Raw genomic sequence first — 22,500 nt, 5'->3', positions numbered from 1 at the left:
CTTTGCTGCCTCTTAGTAATCACCAGATTCTTCTCCAAGTGCTTACAGATGGACTGCTTAAAAACCTGTTTTAGGATCTTTTCAAGTGTGGAGGTCAAGTAAACAGGTCTGTACTTTCCTGCCTCCTTCTTTCTCCTTATCTTGAAGATTAGGATAATATTTGCTTGTCTGTGGTCTTCCAGCACCTCACTCATTCACCAGGAACTTTCAAAGATTACAGGCAGGGGCTTACATACTGTGCATGCAGGAAGTGGGCTTGAGGCCTGTGGGACCTTTACCAGCCTATCACCACGCCTAGCGCAGGTGAGGGAGGCTCCAAGAAGACAGTACTGGGCATCAGAGTAGCTGCATGTGACTCCCAGCATTCTCAATGAGAGTTGGCTACAGCTGCTGTAATGCACAGCATTGTTAGGATGGAGCATCCCCCCACCCCTGCTAGGAGTGGTGATGGGCTGGCAAGGACCCCACATGCAGAGTGTCCCTCTTGGGTGTAAGGCTTGCTGCACAGTATGTCAGCCACCAGTTCTGTGAAGTAATTCATCTGGGCTTGGAGACTTGAACTCATTTAAGGTAGCTAGGTTGATCTCTTATTTATTTATCTATCTTAAGGTACATTTCTTTCCTATTTTCATTTGTGTATCTGCTGTCCAGCTGGACCACATCTGCCTTGTGGGAGAAGACAGATAAGCAACAGATCTACTGCTTCCTTGACCTTCCTCTAATTCTGAATATATCTGTAAAACACCTTTTTATTTGTTTTTAGCATTCTGAGCCTTAGCTTTCCAGACCCTACAGGTTTTGGGCCATTCTTTTGTACTCCTGCTTGGTTATATGATTTTTCATGGTTTGCTTTCTTCCACTATGAAAATGGCATGTCTATTCTTATTCGCTTTCAGTGTTCATGTATATCAAAGCAGGGGTGCAGTAGGAAGCCCAGAGCATAGTCTTCTTTACCCAACTTTGTTCAGGGCTCACAGTCCAAACTCAATGGCAGGAACACCATACAATCCATTAACACCAGGGCTATACCTATTATCAGATACACTGTAGGAATAATAGACTAGACCCAAGCAGAGCTAGAGATGCTAGATCGTAAGACCAGGAAAATAATGACAATCAATCATGCTCTGCACCCCCACAGTGATGTAGATAGGCTATACCTCCCTCGCAGCTCAGGTGGAAGAGGAATTCTGCAAGTCCATCAAACAGTAGAGGAGGAGAAAAGAGGCCTTGAAGAATATATAAAGCACAGTAAAGAACTTAAAATGGTCAATAATGAGAAACTATTCAACACCAATGAAACAAAGCAGGCCTACAAAAAAGAACAAGTCAAGAACCAAGCAGAAAAATGGAAAAATGAGCCACTGCGTGGTCAATATTTGCACAATATAAGTGGAAAATCAAACATCACCAAGACATGGCAATGGCTTAAGAATGGCAACTTGAGGAAAGAAACAGAGGGTTTAATATTGGCTGCACAAGAACAGGCACTAAGAACAAATGCAATAAGAGCAAATGTAGAAAAATCAACAACAAACAGCAAGTGCTGCCTTTGTAAAGAAGCAGATGAAACAGTGGACCATCTAATCAGCTGTTGTAAAAAGATCACACAGACTGACTACAAACAAAGACATGACAAGGTAGCAGGGATGATACACTGGAACATCTGCAAAAAATACAAGCTACCTGTAGCTAAAGATTGGTGGGACCATAAAATTGAAAACGTTGCAGAAAATGAAGATGTAAAAATATTATGGGACTTCCAACTACAAACAGACAAACATCTGCCACACAATACACCAGATATAACTGCAGTGAAGAAGAAAGAAAAACAAGTGAAAATAATCGACATAGCAATACCAGGTGATAGCAGAATAGAAGAAAGAGAAATAGAAAAAATCACCAAATACAAAGATATACAAATTGAAATTGAAAGGCTGTGGCAGAAGAAGACCAAAATAATCCCAGGGGTAATTGGCTCCCTGGGTGCAGTTCCAAAAGACCTTGAAGAGTACCTCAACACCATAGGGGCCAGAGAAATCACCATCAGCCAATTACAAAAAACAACCTTACTGGGAACAGCCTATATTCTGCGACCATATCTATAATAGTAACAGCAACTACATTGATAATAAAATTCAGCCACCCCAGGTCCTTGGGAAGGACTCTATGTCTAGATAAAACAAACCAGTCAATAACACCTGTCTGACTGTGTAAACAACAACAACAACAACAACAATAATAAATGAATAGAATATAGATACAGTATAGCACAAGTTCAGAGTACTTCAGACATCCTTGTGTACCAAATTATGCAGTCAAACTGCCAAACGGAGAACATTTGCACTCCCAACTAATCCTTGATCATTTGAATTCATGTCTTAATGGCTAAACTAATTTTTTTAAAGCTACCATTCTTGTAATGTGTTAATTGCTCCCCTTTAAACCATATTAGCAGAACACCCGTTGACCTACCAACATCGCTATGTGCCAATTGTCTGCCTCCCCAGTTACAATCTCCCTGCTTTGTTAAAAATCTGCTCTGAAAATATTTTAGATCAAAAAGGACCAAGCTCAGCTGCAAAGGCTGTAGAATTACATTAGCAGCAGCAATGAATACCTGAAGAGGCTTATGTCTTCAGTGCCAGGATCTGACAACCCTGCCCAACAGACCCTTAGGTCTGGATTTGAGCTCTTCCTTCCGAGATGAATGTGAACACCCGGCCTATTTGTAACAAATTATTGTACAAATGTCACTTTGTGATTTCTCTTCCAGAAAGATAGGGGAGTGGACACAACCTGAGCAGGAATTAATTTAGAAAAGAGAAATAGGAGGAAGTTGATGAAATTACATTTTGCAGGAATGGGAGGGCCACAAGAGGAGGGGGAGATGATTCCCATGTTTACCTTGGGTTTCTATATAAGTGGCTCCACAGAGTACAGGAGAGAGACCTTTATAGGTGCAAGATGATAAAACCATATGGAGCAACCAGGACCCTCAGACTGAGCTCTGGGCACATTTTGACTATCCAATTCCAAATAAACGTTAGTAGAAGGCATTTCTGGTTGGATAAAAGTGGCAGCCTACAAGATTGCTAATCTTTGTTACTTAAAATCAGAGTGATCCAAAGCGTTCATCATAGACCAGTTTACATGCCAGGCAAGTTGTGCTTGGCATCACTTTTCCTGAAGTTGATTTAGAGAGGCTGGTCTGCCTGTTTTGACAAGTTCAAAAGTGCAGGAGGACTCACAGCTTCAGATCAGCTTCTTCCTTCTACACAAAGCTTCTTCCCTCTAGCAGTCAGGCTATAGAACAATTTTGAGTCAATAAGTAAACATTTAGAGATTACAATTGCCTGCAGAGGCATGGGTGTAGCTACAACAGGGCCTAGTAGGACACTACCAACCTCAACCTTTTAGTTTCTGTGCACTGCCAGTGTTGATAGTTGCACTGTACAGCCCTTATCTTGCCTCTTGATTACCTACGCAGTGTTGATTACCTACGCAGTGTTACCTACGCAATACAAAAACCATATAGAAAGTCAGACATTTAGCTCTAATTTGCTAGAGCCAATACATTTTGACCTTTATTTCAGCCCCTTTGTTTGATGAGGTTAGTGGGAAATTCAGAGACCCCAGGACTCTGTCCATCAATTAACTCACCAGTGGGTTCCATAGTTGTTAGCTCTGAATCTGTACAATGTTATGTCCTGGTGGTTCAAAGGATAATTTTAGCCTTGTCTATTCCAAACTGGTTGGATGAAATCAAATTTCCTCCTGCCCACATTGTTACTCCTTCTGGTTGACTGCAGCCAGCCCTATGTGTTCCTATTGGTTAAGCTGGCCTATAACATGTAAGTGTTCCTGCCAAATTTGGCCAAATTACAGCTAGAAGCTAATTTGCAAGCTTTTACTTTCTTATATGCCTGGTCTTTTTCTTTACCCTGTCTCTGTCCCTAAACTTGTAATAAAATCCTTTTTGTATGTTGACCCTGAGAGGTTAATAATGAGTTTGAAGAACACTCTGAAAGGAGTTTTTACCTTCCCATGTGTCTTTGACTAATGCAGTTTTTCCTGAACCCCAAAATACAAAGGAAAGTTCCAGGCAAATAGATGGAAATCATTCTGAAGGATAAAATTGTAAAGCACATAGAAGAACAGAACCAGCATGGCTTCTGCAAAGGTCAGTCTTGCCTCACTAAGCTTTTGGAGTTCTTTGAGAGTGTTAACAGGTGTGTGGATAAAGGTGATCCTGTTGAAATAGTATACCTGGACTTCCAAAAAGCTTTTATCAAAGTTCCTCATCAAAGACTCTTGAGAGAAAACTTAACAGTCATGGCATAAGGGAACAGGTACATGTGTGGATTGGTAACTGATTGAAGGACAGGAAACAGAGGGTAGGGATAAATGGAGAGTTTTCACAATGGAGGGAAGTAAGAAGTAGGGTTACCCAGGGATCTGTACTGGGACCGCTGGACTGCTTTTTAATTTATTCATATTTGATCTAGAAGTTGGGGTAAGCAGCGAGGTGGCCAAATTTGCAGATGATACCAATCTATTTAGGGTAGTGAAATCAAAATATTGTGAGGAGCTCCAACAAGATCTCTCTAAACTGGGTGAGTGGGTGACAAAATGGCAAATGCAGTTCAATTTTGGCAAGTGTAAAGTAATGCATATTGGGGCTAAACCCCCAACTTCACATATACGCTGATGGGATCTGAGCTGTCGGTGACGGACCAGGAGTGGGATCTTGGGGTTGTAGTGGACAACTCTTTGAAAGTGTCCACTCAATGTACAGCAGCTGTGAAAAAGACCAGTTCTGTGCTAGGGATCATTAGGAAGGAGACTGAAAATAAAACTGCTAATATTATAATGCCCTTATACAAAACTATGGTGTGGCCACACTTTGAATACTGCGTACAATTCTGGTCACCACATCATCTGTGTACAAATCTGGTCACCCCTCCGCAGGGGCGAGGGGCCTATTAGAATGGTTCGCCTGAAGATGTTATTGGATCCAGTAGGATTCCAAGAAGCCTTAGAAGGATTCAATGTTGGCTTTGCCGGTGATCCTGTTGATGCCCTGGTTGAGAATTGGAACAACTTGCTCACCAGAGCAGTAGACACGATTGCTCCCAAGCATCCCCTCCGACCCGCTTCAAAATTGGCTTCTTGGTATACGGAAGATCTATGGGGGCTGAGGTGGCAAAGAAGGTGACTGGAGTGCAAGTGGAGAAAGACTTGACTTGAATCCCACAGATTGCGACACAGAGGCACATTTAAAGATCTATGCTCAGGCAATACGTGCAGCAAAGAAGCAGTTCTTTTCTGCCTTTATTGCCTCTGTGAGTTCATGTCCAGTGGAGTTGTGAGGGGACTAGTATCTGCCCCCCCTCTTGAACCAGAGTTTGGAGTCATCGGTTTTCCCGCTGCAATGTGTTTAAAGAGTTTTTCGCATACAAAATCTCTTGGATTTGGGCCGACCTAGATGGAGACTCCTCAACTAATTTGATGTCTGAACTGGAGGAGCCCAACAACTCCTCTTGTGTGATTTGACTGGATCGATTTCAGTTTGTGACTCCTGATGATGTGGACAAGCTGCTTGGAGCAGTGAGGCCTACTACTTGTTCTCTTGACCCTTGTCCAACATGGCTTGTTCTATCTAGCAGGGAGGATGTTGTAGACAGCCTGGTGGAAATAATAAATGCTTCTCTGAGGGAGGGCAGGATGCCTCCTTGTCTTAAGGAGGCAATCATTAGACCTCTTCTAAAGAAGCCTGCATTAGATCCCTCAGAGTCGAGCAATTATAGGCCTGTTTCCAACCTCCCATGGCTGGGCAAGGTAATTGAGAGGGTGGTGGCCTCTCAGCTCCAGGCAGTCTTGGAGGAAACTGATGATCTAGACCCATTTCAAACTGGTTTTTGGGCAGGCTATGGGGTGGAGACTGCCTTGGTCAGCCTGATGGATGATCTCCAATTGGGAATCGACAGAGGAAGTGTGACTCTGTTTGTCCTCTTGGATCTCTCAGCGGCTTTTGATACTATGACCACAATATCCTTCTGGAACGTCTGAGGGTGTTGGGGGTGGGAGGCACTGTTTTACAGTGGTTCCACTCCTACCTCTTGGACAGATTCCACATGGTGTTGATTGCAGATTGTTGCTCTTCAAAATCTGAGCTTAAGTATGGTGTCCCTCAAGGCTCTGTACTTTCTCCAATGCTTTTTAACATCTACATGAAACCGCTGGGTGAGGACATCAGGGGATTTGGAGCTGGGTGTTACCAGTACGCTGATGACACCCAGATCTACTTCTCCATGTCAACTTCTTCAGGAGCTGGAATATCCTCCCTAAATGCCTGCTTGGAAGCGGTAATGGGCTGGATGAGGGAGAATAAACTGAAGCTGAGTCCAGATAAGACGGGGGTACTTATTGTGTGGGGTCAGAACTCTAGAGATGATTTTGATCTACCTGTTCTAGATGGAGTCACACTTCCCCAAAAGGAACAGGTTCTCAGTCTGGGAGTGCTTCTGGATTCACAACTCTCCCTGGTTTCTCAGGTTGAGGCGGTGGCCAGGGGTGCTTTCTATCAGCTCCAGCAGATACGCCAGCTGCACCTGTTTCTCAAGATCAATGACTTCAAAACAGTGGTACATCTGTTGGTAACCTCCAGACTTGACTTTTGTAATGCGCTCTATGTGGGGCTGCTTTTGTACATAGTCTGGAACTTCAGTTTGTTCAGAATGCAGCAGCCAGGTTGGTCTCTGGGTCATCTCGGAGAGGCCAGATTACTCCTTTACTGATGTAGCTACACTGGCTGCCAATAGGCTTCCGGACAAAATACAAAGTGCTAGTTATAACTTATAAAGCCCTAAACGGCTTAGGCTCTGGGTATTTAAGAGAGCATCTTCTTCACTACGAGTCCCACCGCCCATTGAGGTCATCTGAGGAGGTCCGTCTCCAGTTACCGCCAACTCATTTGGTGGCTATACAGAGATGGGCCTTCTCGGTCGCTGCCCCAAAATTGTGGAATGCACTCCCTGCTGAGATACAATCCTCCCAATCTCCGGCAATTAAAACAACAACAACCTGAAAACCCATCTTTTCGCCCAAGCTTTCTCAGCTTTTTAAATTGTCTGTTTTAATTTTATGGCTGATTTTTAAACTGTTGATTTGTTTTAACTTTTATCTGTGTTTTAATTGTTTTATGTTAACTACCCAGAGTCGAATGTTTGGGTGGTACAACATCTGGGGCTTTTTAGTTTAGGAAAAAGATGACTGTAGGGAGACATGATAGAGGTCTATAAAAATCATGCATGGTGTTGAGAAAGTGGATAGATATAAATATGTTCTTAATGTTGTTTATGTCTGGCTCTGTGTCGATGGGAAGGACACAGATTCCTAATGAACAAACCCTGAGAGATCTAGGTCCTCATTACTGGGTTTTTAGGTGGTATTAAGGAGGTAGTGGTGGTAGCAAAGACCCAAGGAAAAGAGAAATCTGGAGGGGCAGGGGGTAGATAACTCCCAAGAGGTCATCTCCCCACCAAGATCCTCATTGTACCCATCTCTTAGCCATTTGCTGTTTATGGCACTTTGTTGTTATGGCTAGGAAACAATTTAAAACAGTAGTGTAGAATGTAATATTATTGTAACATTGACAGTGTATTAAATCAACATTTGGTTTAGTGTAAAAACTGTCTAAACAGGCATTAACTTATTTAATATTTTGCCTATGCAGTAGTAAGAAAGTAGTTGACACAAATAAGAGCATAGTACAGATATAATTAGTTTTTGAGTCATATGGCAGCAAATTAAGGTGTTACCCTACATCCCTGTGGACAAGCAACCTACAAGTGGACAGAGCATTATGGCAGCATGTAAGTTTGTTACTTCCTAGCCTGGATTTTATGCACCTCTGAAAAAATTGTGAGCATGTTTCTTGCCTCCAAATGCTCCTGTTACCGTTTAAATGTTACTTTTCTTGCCTCCAAATGCTACTGCCCTTACTATAGGAAATGCCCAGGCAAATTTCCACTGCCACTGCTATAGTCAATATCCTGACAGAAACGTACGTATCAGGTTGAGCATCTTTGCCTATCACTTCTCCAGGGAACCTTTCTCCTTCCACAGTTCAAACTGATGGCAATGCAAGGGCTTTCTTGGCCCTCAGCCTGAATGAAGGAGGGAGGACTGCCAAGCTGCATTTCTTCCTGGTTTTGTGCCCCGTGCTTCAAGAAAGCCAGCATGGTGTAGTGGTTAGAATGCTGGACTAGGACTGGGGAGACCTGAGTTCAAATCCTCATTCAGCCATAATACTTGCTGGGTGACTCTGTGCAAGTCACTTCTCTCTCAGCCTAACCTACCCCACAGGGTTGTTGTGAGAAGAAACTTAACTATGTACACCACTCTGGGCTCCTTGGAGGAAAAGCAGAATATAAATGTAAAAATAAATAAAAATTGCATGTCCTTGCCTGCCAATGCAAAAAAGAAGATGGGAAATGTTGTTGGGTTATCTTCACATATGCTGACACATTTTCCTTTTCTCAAAAGAGCAACAATTCAGGGTACCTTTGGGGTGGCTTAAACATGTTTGTGAACCACCCCATCTGGCTTAGCTCAAATGAGTGTTGCTGATTGCAGCTGCCCTTGTTGCCTTCTGTCCCTTCACTTTCAGTCAGAGATGCCACCTCAGTTTGCTTTGTTATTGAACTTAATAATAGCGATAGCGACAATGCTGACAACAGTGACATCAACAATAACAACAATGATGTCAACAACGATGTCAATGACAACCATAACAATAAATAATTTAAAAGTATAGCAATAGCAATAGCACTTACATTTATATACCACTTTATAGCCGGAGCTCTCTAAGCAGTTTACAATGATTTAGCATATTGCCCCCCAACATTCTGGGTACTCATTTTACCGACCTCGGAAGGATGGAAGGCTGAGTCAACCTTGAGCCCCTGGTCAGGATCGAACTTGTAAACTTCTGGTTACAGGGCGGCAGTTTTACCACTGCGCCACCAGGGGCTCATAGTATCCTTGATCTGTAGCAGCAAAACGCACTACAAACCAAGGGTCCAAACTGAAGTCTCCTCAGTGTAACCTCAGGTCGCACTACCAATGGGACCAGAGTTGCACGTGTTCAGATGTAACGGTAAGGAAACCATAGGTCCTTGCAACTCCAGTCCCAGTTACATGTGAATGTGGCCACTAAATATCTATCTGACATTTTTGCAATTCTTATGTTCTTTACCAGGAAGGTGCACTTGTCCACTTATCAGAAAGAAACCAAAGAGAATGGAATGCTTCATCTTTATGCAGCGTTGAGATATGTTTGTATTGTCAGAAATTATAAAATTTCTTCATGCTGAACGCAAACTGTTTTAGTTTAAAGGGGGGAGGGAGAAAGGGGAGGATCTGAAGACAGAAAGGTAAGAGGAGGAAGAGGTGGTACTCAAGGGAGCCCAATAATACTCTTTTGCCCCAGAGCTTGCAAAGACCTGGAGCTAGCTATAGCTAAACCCTTGATGTTTAAACATATTTTTTCTTAAGTTTTCTCTTTCAGATACCACAGGGAGCTTCAGCAATGTCCACTATACAAGACCTTTACCAATATGCACATTATGTATTTATTTATTTTATTGAATTCCTATACTGCCTAATATAGAAATCTCTATGCAGTGTTACGTGTGTCTGTTTCAGATTATATTTAATTTTTTATTATTTATTAATTTAATTTAATTTTCATTGCAAACTGCCCAGAGACGTGAGTTTTGGGTGGTATCGAAATTTGTTAAATAAATAAATAAATAAATAAATAAATAAATAAATAAATACACAATAAAACGAACTATTAAAAAACCCAATGAGTTAAAACAATTTAAAACATCCAAAGATTACTAAAAGCCAGGCTATAGCTTGTTTCTTTGAGCAAAGTCCCTTTCATATGTTAAAGAGGTTTGCATTTTGAAGCTGACTCTCTTGTGCAGCATTATTAAGTCCCCCCCACCTTTATTAAAGCCAATTTAGATAAAAGATAAATGGCTCAATGAACAAAATGGCTAGTAAAAAATTCTTTCCCCATCCCTGTAGGTTTCTAGTCACCAGGCAGAACTGCCTTATCTCAGCAATAGCCAGTAGAGTAAAGCAATGTACAAAAACATAAAATAAAAAAGAACAGTTGTTTGATATGCCAGTCTGGCCAATGTCTCTGTCTTGCCTGACAGCTCTTGTTTTGTTTAGAGTATGTACTTTTAGTTCATGGGAAGTAGCCAGAAAATAAAGCTGCTGGTGACTCCCCCTGCTGCCACTCAGGAGTGCACCCCTGACTACAGGGATGTGTGTGTGTGTGTGTGTTTTTGTAATGCTGCATTTCATAACTGTGAGGTCAGTCAGTTTTCTTAGTTGGGCACAGGCTGAACCTTGAAACACAACCAGAAGCCGTGAAACTGCTACATAAGCAAATTGTAAAGAATGAGCAGGCTGGCATTGCATTGCAGCAGACAATCTGAAGACATTTTTTGATAAAAAATCATGAAAAATAATGAAAAAGCACCCTTTCTTTTTCTCCAGCTACTGCTGAAAACTCTTGTGCTAGGCCTACAATTCTCATTTCCTGAATGAAAAATCAACAACAACCTTCTAAACCAAGGGATTCTACAGATTTACAGAGTGAAATGTTTAAACCAAATATACTGTATATGTAAATTTAAAATCTCACTTGAATTGTGTACTTAAGACATACTAGTCAAAGAAGACATATTCTTTTACTCCATCTCTCTACTCAGTTCAGGAGACTGCTGTATCATCCCTGGGTTGGTTCACATGAACATGGTCTCAAATTAACACAGGAAGAGGGGTGGGGATGCACTGAGAGTGCTCTTGCCTGGATATCACTATAGTGTTGCCATCTTGGGACTTTCGAACCGGATTTTAGACTATTTTAAAATCCCCTTCAACTATTTTCTTGTTGGAGGGAGTCTTAGGCATGCCACCACAATTTGTCTGCCTCCTTTCACCTGCATTGAACTTTTTTTCTGGGCTGTTGACTGCTGTCTGGCAGCAGCAACAGAGAAAGAAAATAGTTAAGAAAATGGTTACAAATTAGCACTGCCTTCTCCCAGCAGCAGCAGCAGCAGCAGCCACTGCCGCCGCCACTGCCACTGCCGCCACCTGATTGGTTCTTCTCCTGGAACTCCATCTTGTGCTCCTCCCCTGCTCAGCATTTGAATTCAGTTGCTGAGTGAGGAAGCAATGAGGAGCTGGAGGTAGAAGCTGCCTGTAAAACCAACCAACCAACCAACCCTTATATCTTTATTTTTTATGTGTGATTTCTTTTCACTTAGAAGCCAGTACCTTTTCACTTAGTACCCAGAATGTTGGGGGCAATATGCTAAAATCATTGTAAACCGCTTAGAGAGCTTCGGCTATAGAGCGGTATATAAATGTAAGTGCTATTGCTATTGCTGTTGCTAAGCCACTGTGTGCTTTCCCCTTTCCCACATTTATGAACCCTGTGTGTGTGTGTGTGTGTGTGCGCGCGCATATGTGAGAGATTTATTTTATTTTATTTATTGTTAAATTAATACCTCGCCTTTCATTAAGAAAATCTCACAATAAAATTTAAAAACATGATTATAAAAAAGACACATTAAAATATTGAGCTAAAAAGTAAATCTGATTAAAAATAATAATAATAAATTAAAACAAAAGCATAAAACAGTACAAAATACAAGAAGCAGCAGTGGAGACAATCATATAAAAGCCTGGGTAAAAAGCCATGATTTGACATGCTTTCTAAAAATTGTGATGGAGACTGAGGAGTGGATACCCACCCCCACTTGAAAGCCTCCATTTCTGTGCACATGTTTCTTCCCCAACCCCTTGTTTGTACCTGTGAGAGATTTTTAACTTTAAAAAAATAATTTTCCAAGCCATACCAAAAAAAAGTTGTCAACAAGCGTAAGTTAAAACTCTTAGAGAACAAACTTGTAAGAAAAACTCTCCCCACCCCAACAGTACACTTTCTTGAGGAGATTAGTTACTACATGTTTTATTCCATTCAGTAATCTCTTGCAGTTTGGACATTTGTCCAAACATTTGTCCCAAGAGGGATCCTGTAGAGAGTGTTGGGGAGGAGTAAGAAAGGAAAAGGGAGGGGAAGGAGGAGGAAACTGAGTTGTTGCTGAATAAACCTTTAGTTAATCTAAATAAGATTTCCTTGTATGTATGAGGGAAGCATCTCTAAAACATTTGGCGATGAAATTTTGAACCAGCTATGTGTTTGAGCCTGTCATGCTTGTGAATGTTTCTGCAACCTCATTTCATTGCATTATTGGGCCTAAATACCTGTACTGCTGATTGTTTCTCTGGCTTCTTGACCCGCACAACCCCTGAAGGTTGTACAGGTCACCTACAAACAAGGTGATCCAGTTCATGGCTGCAGCTTTTGCGAGGGAGGTCTTCTTTAAGAACTAGTGACTGACAATGGGACACAGTTTACCTCATTTGAAATGGAGCAATATTTATATAATCATGGGATAAAACACAAGACTCGTTCCTTGTACCATCCTTGAGGGAATGGCTTAGTGGAAAGAATAAACAGATTAGTGAAAGAAAGTTTCCTACTGGCTACTATGCAACAGCAACGCTGGAAAGAGGCATTTCATAAAACAATATTTGCTAATCAAACTGCTCCTTATTCTACTACAGGAAAATCACCTTTTCTGATTCTGACTGAGAGGATGTAAGCTACCACCAAACTTACCCAATAGCAACAACTGATAGGGATTTCCATGCCATCTCACCCTGAGGATGCAGAGGTTTGTGATTGGGTAAGGGAGAAGCAACAAAAATATAAATTGTATGTAGATCAGAAACAGGATGTGAAACAGCGAACATTTCAGGTGGGGGACTCTGTTCTACTACGACTGCCTTATAAAGTGAAAAAGGGATGTTTCAGATATTCTGGACCAAAAAAAGAAAGAAAGAAAGAAAGAAAGAAAGAAATCTGAGGAGATTCTGTCATATTGGACGATGGAAAGAAATGGAAAAGTTTGAGAGTTTCCAGCATGCATACATGGGAAGGGAGTGTGATCTCAAGAGAAACTTGAGATCAAGAATTTGATCTTGCCTCCAGTTTTGACCTCACATGTAGCTAGAAGTCAACATAAATATGCATAGGAACATAGGAAGCTGCCTTATATAGAGTCAGATCATTGGTCTGTCTAGCTCAGCAACTCTCTATGGTTTCAGGCAGGAGTCTCTCTCAGCCCTACCTGGAGATGCTGCTAGGAAGTGAACCTGGGACCTTTTGCATGTAAAGTCGTGCTCTTCCACTGAGCAACAAGGGGAATATCTTACAGTGTTCACAATTAGTCTCCCATTCAAATGCAGATCAGGCTGGATCTCCCTTACTCCTTCCAAATGAAATTAAATGCACCATTTGTCCCAACAGAATTCTGTGACCCAGAGGATCCAGGGTGTTTGAATTGTAGAGAAGGGGGCATATGTGGCGGCTTTCATTTTTTCCTTTACAAATGCATCAGATTTGTCCACATATGACAAAATATGCATATATACCAATTAGCATATGCAAATTTTCTGCACATTTTTACGTAGAGTGGAGACTTTTTGGAGACTTTTTTGGTGAACAGCACCCACTATTTCCATTTTTTTTTAAAAAAAAAAATTCACCATCTGGGCCTGGCAACCCTACCGAAGGATGTCCTGACATTCTGTGAGGGCATCCTTTAATCGTGTGTGCAGGGGCTGTTCATCCAAATAGCCACTAAACATGCACTCCAAAACCCTGTTTAACCCCTCTTTGCACCCCTCTTGCATGTTTAGACTGTTCGTGAGAACACAAAGGGCCATCCAACCTGTCTGAAAACCTCTAGCTTCCAATAAATGTATTTATTATATTTAAAATCTGTGAGAAACTAGTAGATATTAGGGATATGGATCAGTCAGTGTTTGGGGGGCCATTAATTGCCATTAATGTTTTAAAAATTCTTAATTTTTAGTCTCAGTATAGAGCCAGCTCTGGACTGGTTTTGGAGAGATTCACTTTCTTCCAGTGATGCACTGATTTCACACACTGCATTTTGTTTTATTTGCATGTATATGTTTTATTTGCATTGTCCGCTTTGAGACAATTTTAATGAAAATAAATCAAACAATAAATAAACAAAATACAAAGTACAAATGTGATAAAATATTTGAAAGCACATTTGTGTCTTACAGGTACACATGTCAGGGAGTCAGAATTGGTTTTACATTCTTTGATTTTACCCCCTTTGATTTTATACTCAATAGCAAACCTGTAGTATCGCTTCTAATATGTCAAACCAACTTTACATTTTTTAAAAAGAGGACTCCTCTTATGGCAAGATGTGATAGTAAAAACTGTAAGGGCAGGTTATACCTCCAGTACAGTGTGGTGGTAATAAAAATGTTATTTTAAAACCATCTTTCTTTTTCAATACAATCCACTTAGAGAACTTCTTTGCTGAAAAGCAGTTTATAGATATTTGTATCAAAGCAAGTCCATTATACCAATTGATTTTTGAGACTTACCCAAATACCTTCAAGTGAAAAAAAAAAAAAACTGAACAAACCCTAATTTAGAGGAGCCCCTTCTTCATTTCTTTTAAAGTGTCTTGTCCATTCTGATGGCACTTGCAGATGGCATGTACGGTCCAGGATTGTCATGCTCTTTACGGGACGGGAGAAATTACATGGCATCATTATCCACCTACGGGTGGTTGACTTGTACTTTTCCTTAAATTGCCACATAGTTTATTTATTATTTCTTGTTTACACAGTCAGACAGGAGTTATAGACTAGTTTGTTTTATCCAGACATCGAGTCCTTCCCAAGGACCTGGGGTGGCTGAATTTTATTATCAATGTTGTTGCTGTTATTATAGATATCGTTGCAGATAATAGGCTGTTCCCAGTAAAGTTGCTTTTTGTAATTGGCCGATGGTGATTTCTGTGGCCCCTATGGTGTTGAGGTGCTCTTCAAGGTCTTTTGGAACTGCACCTAGAGTGTCAATTACCACTGGGATTACTTTGGTCTTTTTCTGCCACAGCCTTTCAATTTCAGTTTGTAGATCTTTGTATTTGGTGATTTTTTCTATTTCTTTTTCTTCTATTCTGCTATCCCCTGATATTGCTATGTCGATTATTTTCACTTGTTTTTCTTTCTTCTCGAATACAGTTATATCTGGTGTATTGTGTGGCAAACGGTTGTCTGTTTGTAGTTGAAAGTCCCATAATATTTTTGCATCTTCATTTTCTACCACTTTTTCAATTTTATGGTCCCACCAATCTTTAGCTACAGGTAGCTTGTATTTTTTGCAGATGTTCCAGTGTATCATCCCTGCTACCTTGTCATGCCTTTGTTTGTAGTCAGTCTGTGTGATCTTTTTACAACAGCTGACTAGGTGGTCCACTGTTTCATATGCTTCTTTACAAAGGCGGCACTTGCTGTTTGTTGTGGATTTTTCTACTTTTGCTCTTATTGCATTTGTTCTTAGTGCCTGTTCTTGTGCAGCCAGTATTAAACCCTCTGTTTCTTTCCTCAAGTTGCCATTCTTAAGCCATTGCCAGGTCTTGGTGATGTCTGATTTTCCAGTTATATCGTGCAAATATTGACATGCAGAGGCTTATTTTTCCATTTTTCTGCTCGGTTCTTTACTGTCCTTTATATCTTCTTCAAGGCCTCTTTTCTCCTCCTCTACCGTTTGATGGACTTGCAGCATTCCTCTTCCACCTGAGCTGCGAGGGAGGTAGAGCCTATCTACATCACTGCAGGGGTTCAAAGCATGATTGATGGTCATTATTTTCCTGGTCTTACGATCTAGTGTCTCTAGCTCTGCCTGGATCCAATCTATTATTCCTGCAGTGTATCTGATAACAGGTATAGCCCAGGTGTTTATGGCTTGTATGGTGTTCCCGCCATTGAGTTTGGACTTGAGGATTTTTCTGACTCTCCTGATGTATTCACTTCCAATTTTTCTTTTAACTTCATTGTGTGGGATGTTATCAGCCTGGAGAATGCCCAAGTATTTGTAAGGTTCTTTCTCATGCAGGTTCTTGCTATTGCTTCTATTGGGCAGTTCTGTTCCTTCTGTTTTTGTTATTTTTCCTCTGTTCATTATTAATGCAGCACACTTGTCTAGTCCAAACTCCATTGCTATATAGCTATTGAATATACGGACAGTGTTTAGCAGTGATTCAATTTCTGAGTGGGACTTTCCATACAACTTCAGATCATCCATGTACAGCAGATGGTTTATTTTACTTGATGTTTTAGATGTTTGGTATCCGAGGCCTGTTTTGTTTAGTATTTGTGAAAGTGGGGTCATGGCAATTACAAACAACAGAGCGGATAGTGAGTCCCCTTGGAAAATACCTCTTCTAATGCTAACCTGTCCAAGTGTCTCACCATTGATTGTTAACTGTGTACTCCACATGCTCATTGCTTTTTAAAAATAAATATCTGAATGTTTTTGCTGACACCAGTTGTTTCTCAACATTTTAGTATCCATGTGTGAGGCAATGAATCAAAGGCTTTCTTGTAGTCAATCCATGCAACACTTAGATTTGTTTTTCTTCTCTTGCAATTTTCTAAAATCATTTTGTCAATCAGCAGCTGGTCTTTTGTGCCTCTGGTGTTTGGGCAATTTCCTTTCTGTTCAACTGCAAGCTGTCTGTTAGTTAATAAGTGTTGCATCACTTCATCTGCTATTATTCCAGTTAATAATTTGAACATGGTTGGCAAGCAGGTTATCGGTCTATAATTACTTGGAACTGCGCCTTTTGCTGGGTCTTTCATGATGAGATGAGTTTTCCCAGTTGTTAGCCATTGTTCAATATCACCTCCTTGCAAAATGTGATTGAACTGTTTTGATAGTTGTTTATGAAGGCTTGTTAGGTGTTTAAGCCAAAAGCCATGTAGTTCATCGTCGCCTGGAGCAGTCCAATTTTTAATTTTCTTTGCTCTTTCACTTATTAATTCTGGTGTTATTATTAGATCTTGCATTTGTTGGTTACATTTTTCGATCTCTTTCACCCAGCCTCCTTTTTTATTATCATCTATTGGATTGTCCCATAATTTCCCCCAGAATTGCACTGTTTCTTCTTTATTTGGTGTTTCTATGTTTCTTGCAGTTTCTCCTTCTATGCTTTGGTAGAAACATCTCTGATTCAACTGGAATTGGAGATACTGCCTGTGTTGTGTAATTCTGGCTTCGTATCTGCTAATCTTCTTTGACATTGCTGTTATTTGGTGCTTTATTATTTCCACGATTTCTCTAATTTTCCTTGAATCTAGGTGGTATTTTTGGATCAGATACTGTTTGGTGTTCAGATACTCAAAACAGTATCTGATCCAAAAAAGATATGTTTAATAAATAAACATAGTTGTTTATTATTATTATTATTAATAATAATAATAATTCAATTTCTATACCGCCATTCCAAAAATGGCTCAGGGCAGTTTACACAAAGAAATAATAAATAAATAAGATGGATCCCTGTCCCCAAATGGCTCACAATCTAAAAACAAACATCAGATAGACACCAGTAACAGTCACTGGAGGTACTGTGCTGGGGGTGGATAGGGCCAGTTACTCTCCCCCTGCTAAATAAAGAGAATGTCCCTCCCCTAGGCCTCATGCAGAGGGGAGGGGGTTTGTCTCTGCCCTGCTCTGCCCTGGGCCAAAAGTGGAGCCTTCTGATTGGCCTGAGGTGGTTTGGGGCGGGGCCTGGGACCATTGGTCTTTAGTTCCTGCCCCCGGTCTCTCAGTCTGGGCTTGATGTCGATGGAGCTCCTACACTGCCGTGCTGCTTGGGCAGCAGCGTGTTTGGGCTTCGGCCCTGGTTTGGCCTCATTAGGGGTGTTGGGGTGTGTGTGCTTGGACACAGGTGGGGGTTGGGCTCGTAGCTGGGTGGGCTTTGTTGGCAGCATTGGCTGCGTGGGCCACCTTCCCCTCCCCCTCTTTGGGGGATTGGCTAGCCCTGTAGGGCTTTATCGTTTGGGTGGACATTGTCAGCAGCAATTTTAAGGGGCCCCCTGGCTATGGGTGGCCTGGCTGGGCCTGTTCAACTGGGCCTTCTGGTGGTTGGTGTTCATGTCCCCCTGGTGATGGTAGGCCTGGTTTGGCCTTTTCAACAGTTATCGGGCCCCCTGATTTCAGGGATATAACATCGGTGAGCACCTTTGGATATTTTAAAGGTGGATTGGTCGATCGCTCCCTTGTGGTCTGGAGAATGGGAGAATGGCTGGCCAGGAAACTGGCTTCAGGACTTCGCCAACCCTTGGGCTGAGCGGTCAGGGGTGTGTGAAGCCCTAGAAGTATCCAGGCCTCTTCACAAAAGCGGTTGGCTTTGAAGGTTGGCAGGTTGCACCTGCGTGTTTCCTGACCAAGGTGTGTCGCCCTTGCAGGGGTGGGGAAGGACGACAGAGTCCTAAGGCGGCCTCGTTAGGCCCACACTGTTGCTTAAGGGGGATTAATCCCCTTGTTACAGTCCGTTGATGTTATTCGTTAATAAAGGTGCGGCTCTTTACCCAATGCTATGTCTCTGTGTCTTTTTGGGCCGGGGGACCAGGGACAATCACCATGTTAAAAGTTGCCTCTTTGCCAAGTTAGCACGGGATTAATGGAAGCTTTAAACAAACTTTAAGAAAATGGTACAGCTGTGTGATTACTGCATATGTAGACTCTTTTTAGTACCACTCTTCCATATTGTTATATAAAGACTTTTTGAATGCTGCTAAAAATGTGCAAAAATACATGTTAGTGTGGTGATGCAATTCTGCTCACAACTCAAAGTGCATTCTAGCACAACAAGGAGCATGTCTGGAAGTGCCCTGAATCTTTTCTTTTTGCTGGGAGGAGTGATAAGATCGTCATGACTTCATAGTCCTTTTTAACTCACTGGTTGCTCTTTGGGAACATAGGAACCTAGGAGGAAACTGCCATATGCTGAGTCAGACCATTGGTCCATCTAGCTCAGTATTGTCTACATAGACTAGCAGTGGCTTCTCCAAGGCAGGAATCTCTTTCAACTCTATCTAGGAGAAGCAAGGGAGGGAACTTAGAACCTTCTACTCCTCCCAGAGTGGCTCTACCCCCTAAGGGGAATATCTTGCAGTGCTCACACTTCTAGTCTCCCTTTCATAAGTCATGCTTGCTACCACAAGACCAGCTCTCCTCTCTTTCTTTCAGTGCCTCAATTTATAACACTCTAGAAGAGTACAAGCAGGCATCTGCAATGAATACATCATAAATGGAAGTCATGTGTGGTCTAAAAGAAATACAAATGGCTGTAGAAAATGGTAAACAAATAATTAAGAAGCATTATTGATTGGTAATACTTAGGACTGTGTGAACTGCTCCATTCAGCCAATGGAGGGGCCAGTTTCTAGTGCTTTAGGGAGACTTTGCAAAAGACTGAGTCTTCATTAAACACCAAAGAAAGCCAGTATCCATATATGCATCTGTGGCAATACAATCAAAACTTTTGCCACAGACTTTTGCTAAACATTGTGCTTACTCTATTTGTTTTAGGCTGTGAAGTTCTACAAAATGCTGTACATCACCTGAAATAAAGCTTCAGTTCAGCTGCATCTAGAATGCTGTAATCTGTGCAGATTCATGACATACTTTAGTCTCCTTAATTCAACTAGAATCACAAGTCTCTCACTGAACATCTTTTGAAAATACCCTAGAAGGGATCCCCCCCACCTTCTTTTTAAATAAAAGTGTTACTTTCTAAGATATTCTGATACCTGATCTGTGATATTTTGCCTGAAAAAAATATTTGAAGAATCCATAACTCATCAACTTCAGTAAATCTGGACTCTGTATGAAATATGAACTCTGCAAAGATGTGTAAGTTACATTGAGTCATGGCAAACAACTCAATGTAACATACAACAAGCAACAGAATATTATAGAATATTCTATACAAATCACATTAAAGCCCAGAAATGAGATTCCATGTGCAAATCTCCTGCCTCACAATGTTGCAGAGGGACAAGATGCTACAGAGGAGGAGGAAAACCTGGAAGATTGTGACATTTATCTGCATCTGCAAAATATGATTGGAAATTGCAAAGATTAAAAATAGTGATGCTGCTTTAACAATCCTATGGGGATAGGATTGTCCCAAACCATATGGACAGGATGGTCCATGCACAAACAATAAGCTGCAGACATGACTGTAATGCATCAGATCAAGATCATATTTGCCAGGCATGGTGTTTGCAATGAGATGCAATGAATCTCTGTCCACATTGCCAGAATTCCAAACTTTGGCACATGACTGGGGTTTCACTCACACAACCATGAGCTTGTACCACCACAGGTCAATGGTCTTCCTGAAATAGATGAGAACATAACCAAATAAATTCCAACCAAGGTAGCCAAAGAGGGTACAATCCATACCTTGGGTTGCTAAACACACTATTGGAATCAGGAGTATCACCAACCCACATAGTCATAAATAGGAGGCTCACATCTGTCAGACTAGCAAAAGAAACACAACCAAAAGTCACAGAAGATGGAGCAGAGCTAGACAGAACGAAAATAAAAACAAAAGTCATATTATGATAGAAATGCAAACCCACTGAGACGCCATGAAAGATGCTCCTAAGGGGCAATGCACAGCCTTAATTGCCAGTCAAATCCAAGCGTAATACAACAGCCCAGATTGTACATACTACAGATTGTACATAGTACATAGTAGAGAAAGAAAATTGACATATGTTTACATGAAATTTCAAACTTCTGGGGGTTCAGCCCTGCCAGAGGACATTAAGGAGATTGGTGACCCAGAAGCAGTTGATGACGAGCATACTCACTCAGACTCCTGCAAAGTCCTGGACCTCTTGCTGAGCCAAATGCAGAGACAACACACAATCAACACAATCAATCAGCAAAAATAACATTTCTGTTATACAAATGGCCATATACAGATACAAAAATTACAGACGTTACACATACAGGAGGTATTCAGGAGCCAGGCCCATAAATTTTGGGCACTGTTACCATCTCATGAGACAAATGCTCATAGTGATTTTTGGCAAGGTCACACCCCCAACCACCAATGATTAGGGTAAAATTGCAGTCATTTTTGCACAGAAGAAAGGATTAAGATTCAGGTTAGGGTAAAAATAAAGAAGTTGCTGTACTCTCTCCATTTCCATTTCCATTTATCTGACAACACTGATAAAATGTTATAGTTGTTTTTGTGTTTGTAAAACTTTTACACGCTTTTAAAACACCATTGTAGATTTGGCCATTGTAGGCTTGATGGTCAGGACAATAAAAACATGATCATGCACTGAAATCTTAAAGTATTGCACTGCTTTAACCTATTTGCCACCTCTGGGTGTATAGATATTATCAAAAATCACAATGGGCATCCATCCCTCCATATGGCACCGAACTGCTCACCCCAGCTGTCCTATAGACAACACAACCTGATGGTCTAAAGTGTGTGTGTGTGTGTATGGTGTCTGTGTGTGTGGGGGGGGGATGGTGTACTGTAATGGCTTAAACTTGCCTAGTCCCCTACTATAAATCATGGATTCTTCTTCATCTCTTCCTCTATGACAACATGAACAGCTCATATGAGATTTGCATGAATCATAAATATTCATTTCTAATGGAAGAGTTCAATTTCTCATATGCTTCTATGTGGATTTTTCTGACATTGAAACATTTTGGCAAGCTTAAATAAACTATGAGCCCCACCGCCCATTTGAGGTCATCTGAGGAGGTCCGTCTGCAGTTACCACCAACTCGTTTGGTGGCTACATGGAGACAGGCCTTCTCAGTTGCTGCCCCGAGATTGTGGAATGCGCTCCCAGCTGAGATATGGTCTTCCCCATCTCTGGCAATTAAAACACACACACACCCACACCTGAAAACCCATCTTTTCACCCAAGTTTTCTCAGCTTTAAAAAATTGTGTTTTAATTTTATGGTTGATTTTAAACTGTTGATTTATTTTAACTTTTATATGTGTTTTAATTGTTTTATGTTAACCTCCCAGAGATGAAAGTTTGGGTGATATACAAGTCTAAATAAATAAATAAAAATATTGAACAAAATGTGTTCAGGAGGGCCACTCAGACATTTTCAATCCAAGTAACTGACTTTCCTATTACCACATCAAAATATTGAACTTAGCTCTAAGATTTTTTTTTAATTAGTGTGTTTCAAATAATCTTTTTAAATGATGGATTAACTGAAAAATGTTTAATTAAAAATACTTAGAACTAAGTGTACAATATAGAACTTATACATGTATACTTATGTTATCTTAAAAGAGAGCATTTCCATTAAACCATCCATTTTCCTGTTTTTGATTGAGTATTCCTGTGCATGCTGAATGAATTAATGATGAATTAATCTAGGAATTTGCAAAATGTTCCTTTGTATTTATTTAGGCTGCTTCATGAATAGGTGAGTCAT

The 22,500-nt window shown here is 40.9% G+C and overlaps 1 long non-coding RNA gene across 2 annotated transcripts; it reads left to right on the top strand.

Annotated features, from left to right (window-relative positions):
* Window positions 1–4,036: 4,036 nt before the first annotated feature.
* On the top strand, window positions 4,037–19,790 carry LOC128351115 (uncharacterized). Of its 2 annotated transcripts, none has more exons than XR_008319595.1 (3): window positions 4,037–4,183; window positions 12,721–12,842; window positions 19,589–19,790. It is a non-coding gene; the product is annotated as an uncharacterized LOC128351115 (long non-coding RNA). The 2 variants fall into 2 exon arrangements; XR_008319594.1 differs by having other exon boundaries at window positions 9,266–12,842.
* The last annotated feature ends 2,710 nt before the right edge of the window (window positions 19,791–22,500 follow it).

Source organism: Hemicordylus capensis, chromosome 3 (genome assembly GCF_027244095.1).
Source record: "Hemicordylus capensis ecotype Gifberg chromosome 3, rHemCap1.1.pri, whole genome shotgun sequence".
Classification (NCBI taxonomy): domain Eukaryota; kingdom Metazoa; phylum Chordata; class Lepidosauria; order Squamata; family Cordylidae; genus Hemicordylus; species Hemicordylus capensis.
The sequence above is the reverse complement of the archived record's forward strand: the minus strand, read 5'-3'. Positions and strand labels throughout refer to the sequence as shown.